Source organism: Mastomys coucha, unplaced genomic scaffold (genome assembly GCF_008632895.1).
Source record: "Mastomys coucha isolate ucsf_1 unplaced genomic scaffold, UCSF_Mcou_1 pScaffold12, whole genome shotgun sequence".
In the NCBI taxonomy this organism is placed as follows: domain Eukaryota; kingdom Metazoa; phylum Chordata; class Mammalia; order Rodentia; family Muridae; genus Mastomys; species Mastomys coucha.
The window spans coordinates 58,427,049-58,433,713 of NW_022196894.1; positions in this window are offsets into that span (position 1 = coordinate 58,427,049).

Below are 6,665 nucleotides of genomic sequence, written 5' to 3' on the forward strand. Positions count from 1 at the left end.
TTTCTCTATTATGTCCTTTTCTTCTCTCTCTAATCTCTATGAAAATATTAGTAACTAAAGTTATTTTACATGTATTACAGTGGAGAAAGTGAACAACATGATGTATAAATGCAGTGATATTCAAGCTATGCAGTAAAATCCCTCCACCTAAATATTATTACTTCTTACCCAAAGTGTATCATTAAAATGGCATGCTAGAAATTCATTTGCAGCAAAATAATAAGTGTAACCAGTACTTTTAAAATGTAATTTAAAAGAATCATTTAGTTCTTATAAAATTCACCAACTTCATTTGTCTAAATGAGATATAATCATGGCATGCTAACAAATCAAATATCTAGTTGAGGTGAAATTTGGGGGTGAGGGACAAATGTTTATTTGTTTTGAAACTAAGACTGGTCAGCTGTTCATTCTGCAGCATTGGCTGGCTTTGTTCGAACCTAGTCTTTGAGTCTCAGTCTCCTCTAAATTAACACACACACACACACACACACACACACACACACACACGCATATGCACACGTGCACACACACACAATTTTATTTCATGAAATTAGTTTACTGTTTAAATTGAATATCTTGAAGATTGCTACAAAGTATTCTGGCCTACCTACAATATTATTTGTGAGTCATTTCTGTGTGTCATATATTTACATAACGAACAAAAGCATAGAAGTTTAGCAGGAAAAAGTTAACTAATAAAACATCAAACCATAAAATGACCAATATAAATAAAAAGTGTAGGTTTTTTGGAATAAATTTCAAGGGCAACTGAAAGTGTTTGAACTTCGTTTAAAAATAATACATTATCGTTTTTATTTTCTGGGTTTTATGTCAGTTTATGTCAGTTTAAACAATGTTATTTTATGTGTAAACTCATAAACACAAGATTAATATTGAGGATTTCTATAATCAAATGTAATTATCTAAAGGTCAGTGTAAAAAGTAAACTTTGCTCATCTTTGATATAATTTTATTTTTAAAAATGTAGTTCGAATTAGACGTTTTGGATAGGGTAATAACAAAAATTTCCAGTGTCATCACAAGACAACTTTTGGAGAGATTATACTATTTTAATCACCATGACAAATGCATATTTGTTAATTTTCTTGAACCAAATATGGTACATTAAAATCAGTCCTGATTTATCTTCATTTTGAGTACAACACTGAAAGTTGTACATTTTCTCTTTATAGTTTTAGTACAAGGTTGAATGCACCCATCACACTTCATTGGTTGCACATTTTATACTTAGAAAAAGTGTTAAGAGTCCTTTTTATTGATTCACAGGCTAAGCAATTTCATCTTTTTGTTTTCATACTTTGACCTACAACCCCAGCATCCATTAGGCTTTACGATAGCAAGGTGTAGACACATCAACTACAAAGAAATAGAACGAAAATGACACTGTCTCCAGCTAGGGATGCATTAATAGACCTGAGAATTCAAACATAGAAAAGGCAATTTTTTCCTGCTGGGAAGTGGAGTTCTCTGGAGAGCCATCTCAGACTGAAGAACATGATATGAAAATCAATAAAGGCCCTATTGTGCTACTGATGTGTCCGGTAAGTGTCATTTTATATCTTGCTGGCGGATATCTAAAGGAAGTTAAAACTACTTTACTCATAGTAATTGGATGAATCCTCTTTCATCAGTGGTCTATATTGCTGTTCAGCGGAAAAATAAAATATACTGCAGGGTCCAGTTGGAGAAGAGATCACATGGAAATGAATGTGAGAATGTTGAGGCTTCCCACTGTTGTGTTAATGGGATCACTGATGCTTCCCACTCTGAATTCCTATACTTACATGTGAATTTAAGGAGCTAACTGTAAATACTGTGCTAAATGACAGGAATTGTGGTTGCGGAAACATCTACTTGGTTAACCAAGGAAAGCAACTTAAAAGACAGCATTACAAATGCCAGGATGATTTGCAGAAGTTGAGCAGCTGAATTGAATGGTTTAATTTTATCAGTAGGTATTTCATTTGCCTGGAAAAAAATTTAATGTTTGAAAATGATCTATGTATTAATGTCAAACATCTTTATTGCCTAAACTGCTACGTGAAATATTTCAGAATTCTCTGACTTTTATTTTGCATTCCAAAAACAAACAATACAACAGCAAACTTGTCAATTTTGTTATCATTTTATGCAATAAATTAGATTGTTTTTAGATAAAAGTCTTGTATTATCTGTTTACTGACACAAATATATAAATGACAGTCTCTCATGGGATATTAGCTCTTGCAATTTGAGACGTTTATTTGCAATTGCTTTTTTCTCTTTTTACAATTTTACCCTATGCTGCTTCAAATGTAAAATAGTCTAGGTTATTCAACTTACATTTACAAATCTTGTTAATATTTTAAATTTATGAATTTCAGTGCTTACTTAATCTAAATCAGTTTCAGTATTCATATTTATGTGTGTGTGTGTGTGTGTGTGTGTGTGTATTACAGACCTCAAATACCATTCATGAACATTTGGAAATTTGGTAAATGAAAAATTAAAGCTATGTGATTCTACCTTCTACCACTATGATAGCTAACATCATCAACAGCAGTGATGCCAACTGAGAGTAACAGCAACAGCGAAGGAAAGTACTAGTATCCAACACTGACGGAGTATTAATGCAGATATAAATGATAGTAATATAATGTACTATTACAGTGTAATGAGTAATATAGTATTACTCATTACTATACAATGAGTAATAAAAAAGGAAAAATGTCCCATGGTAGGGCACAACCATGATAATGTTGAGGGAAATGTATTAAGTGTAATATCACAGATGCATGCATGTGGATTGATTTGCTCAGGAAGTTGCAGTCATCTCTGTGAAGTTTAAAGAAGTTCAAATCTGAGACATTGGGAATAGAAAAAAGGCTTCCTGTAACGCTGGGGAATAGAGAATGAGGAGACTATTTGTGGTAATAATTTTTTATTTATTTGTTTTTTTCATACAATATATTTGGATCATGTTTTACCCCAGCCTCCTCCTCCTCCATTCCCTTAACCCTCAACCTCCATTACCATTCAGCTTGATTCTTTCTCTCTTTTCCTCTCTTCCTCCCTCTCTCTACCTCCTTCCCTGTCTTCCTAATTCCTTTCTTCCCTCCTTTCCTCCCTTGCTTCCTCTCTCTCCCTATCTGTCTTTGCTGTACCCCCCCAATGTGTACATGTGCACAATTTCAAAATTAAAACCTGTAAACAAAGAATTTTTGAGGATTGTTCTCTGTGTTCTGAAATATAAAAGTTCTGTGGTAAATGAAGATATTTACAAAACATTCTTTGACTTTGTGGCTGGAGAGATGGGTCAGCTGTTAAGAGCACATACTCTTTTGTAGAGTACTCCGGTTCCCATTACAGAATCCATATCATGCCTTAAAATCTTCTGTAACTCCAAATCCAGTAGATAAAATTTACTCCTCTGACATTCATATGCATAGAGCACTTATGCAGAGATATACAAAATACTCAAATAAAACAAACAAAACTAAATTTTAAAAAGTCCTTTTAACTTTAATTTTTTTTCTCATTCATAATTATCAGTAATACAGCTGGATTCTATATGTTAACCCTGAAGAGGTTTTAAAATATGCTGAATCATGGTTTTGCTTTATTCTAAAAGAGAAGTAAATTGTTAGCTAATTGACTGATTATACCATGTTAATTTGCCATAAGTTGCTTTCTAAATTCACATTTTAAATGAGAGAGTAAGTGTGCATACAGGTGACTGCAAACCCCAACATGACATGCAGAATTTGTTATGGTTAGGGTCTGTGAGAGATTTTTCCATGATCACACTATAAAGACATTTTCATCTAACTTACTAACTCTTTGGCAACAACAAAGGATTCTTCAGGAATTTCAAGAAGAAAAATAAATAACCTTTATTCCTATGATAAACACTGTAATGTATGGAATATATTATATAACCAATACAACACCCTGCCAGAAAGACATACTTTTTTTCATCTTCCCTTTCACTTCACATTCTTTTTTTTTTGATGCTTATCTCTTTTTTTTTTTAGAAAGACATAAATTTAAGAACTACATCATGTCAATTTCACAGATGCACACACATGCATTCACATGTATGCTCTCTCTCTTTCTCTCTCTCTCTCTCTTTCTCTCTCTCTCTCTTACACACACACACACACACACACACACACATATTGCATTGTCTCTCAGGATATGTCTCTATCTTCTGACTTAGAGATGATACTTTTGAAATAATTATCATATCATATCATTATGCTTTGATTGGCTTCTTCTATTTCTTTTAGAAGCATGGCTACCCTGTTTCCAATTTCATGGCATACATAGTTTGCCAGAAACAAATATACTAGGAGAATTCATCACCCCCATTCACTTTTACAAAGGAGAAATACATGAAATCTGACATAATTTCAAACTTATAGAAAAAAGATGAGGACCAGTATATTAAAAAGACAGGAAGTTATTTGTAAGATTTGTCAGTAGAACAAATCAGCAACCTATATACTAGGCAAAAAAATCTTCACTAACCCAACATCTGAGAGAGGGCTAATACCCAAAACATGTAAATGTTGGACATATTTGACTGGGGAAAAAAACAACAGTTTATGAGATGGATAATAAATATTTCATGTATTATTGAAGGATATTTTACGATCGAAAAACTCTGAAATTTGTATAGATCCACAAAAGATGGTTATAGTCAATTTAATCTTGAGGAAGAATTCAAATGCAGGTAGGAGAAATTTTTATTTTTTATTTTTTATTTTATTTTTTCAGGACAAGTTTTTTCTGTATATCCCTGACTGTCCTGGAACACACTGTAGACCAGGCTGGCCTCGAACTCAGAAATCTGCTTGCCTCTGTCTCCCAAGTGCTGGGATTAAAGTCGTATGCCACCACTGGCAAGCCATATTTTTAAATTGAATAAATATTACAAATCTACATAATGAATTGAAGTTAATTCTTTGGAAAACAGTTGCTTTATGTGTAGTCAGTTGACACTGAGAAAGGAGATATAATTTTTTTGAATGGTGCAATAATACGGTCTATTATAAAGAAGCCTCTAGGTTGCACACAGCTCCAGGTGGGGCAGCCCAAGTGCTGAGGGACTCGGCCAGACCTTGGCGGGCAATATAGATGCCCAAGATACATCTGTAGCCACTCAGAGATGCAGAAGGAAGTTCTGCAGATCCACAGTCCTCTCTGCCCCTTCCCTGCAAGTGGAGAGCCTGTCTCCAGGGTTTGTTCTGACCCCAGGACTCACGAGGGATAACTGATCCAAAGCCCACAGCACACAGGTCTGACCTGAGAAGAGCTGATCTCCCAGAAGTGCTGACACAGGCTTACAGACTGTCTTAGTAAGGGTATCTATTCCTGAACAAACATCATGACCAAGAAGCAAGTTGGGGAGGAAAGTGTTTATTTGGCTTACTTCCACAATGCTGTTCATCACCAGAGGAAGTCAGGACTGGAACTCAAGCAGGTCAGGAAGCAGGAGCTGATGCAGGGGCTCAGCTTGTCAACTTGACACACAAACACATCACTATTAAGCCTCAACCCTTACTTTCTTATTCATCTCCAAGATCTAAAGTCCCACAGTCTTTACATATTAAAAGATCAATCAATTTAAAATGTCCAATATCTTTTAAAATTCAAGGTCTCTTAACTGTGGGCTCCACTAAAATACTTTCTTCCTTCAAGAGGGAAAAATATTAGGGCATAGCACAATCAAAAGCAAAAATCAAAGTCCAACTGTCCAATGTCTGGGATCCACTATCAATCTTCTGGATTCTTCCAAGGGCCTGGGTCACTTCTCCAGCTCTGCCCTTTATAGCACATACCTTGTCTTCTAGGCTCCAGATGTCTGTACTCCACTGCTGCTGCTGTTCTTGGTGGTCATTCATGGTACTGACATTTCTAAAACACTGTCTTCCACTGTAAATAGGCTTCACCAATAGCCTCTCATAGGCTCTCTTCATGGTGCCAAGCCTCAACTCCTTTCCATGACCCTTCCAGTCCTGGTCCATCAATTGCAAACCGAGGCTGCCCCTTCATCAATGACATTCATGGCCTCTCACTGTACTGAACCTCAGCTGCTCTTCATGACCCCTTCATGCCTTCAAAACCAGTACCACCTGAGTGACTCTTACACATTACCAAGTCCTGCTGCAGCACAAGGTACAACCTTGGCTATCTCTGGAGTACAGCCTCTTGTGCTCTCAGAAAACACTTCACAGAAGATGTCACCTCAGTGATGCCAGTTTCTTCTTAATCAACACTAATTTCTTAGCTCCAGTTAACCAGCATCAATAGTCCCAGTAATACAAAGTTTTCGCTTTAGTAGTTCTGGTATCTTGTTAATCACAGCTTATACTTCAGCCCCAGCTAACCAGAACCACAGAATCTTCACAATCAAAACATGGCCCTGATAAGAGTTTTTAATCTTCCCTCTGAAATTTCACAAGCTAGGCCTCCATCTCTGCACAGTTCTCAACATGATCTTCCAAGCTCTCACAGAACATGACACAGAGTTCTTAACAACCAGTGACTCTTCTAGATCAAAGTTCCAAAGTCCTTCTACAGTCCTCCCCCAAACATGGTCAGGTTGTCACAGGAATACCCCACTATGCTGGTACCAATTTTGTATTAGTCAGGGTTTC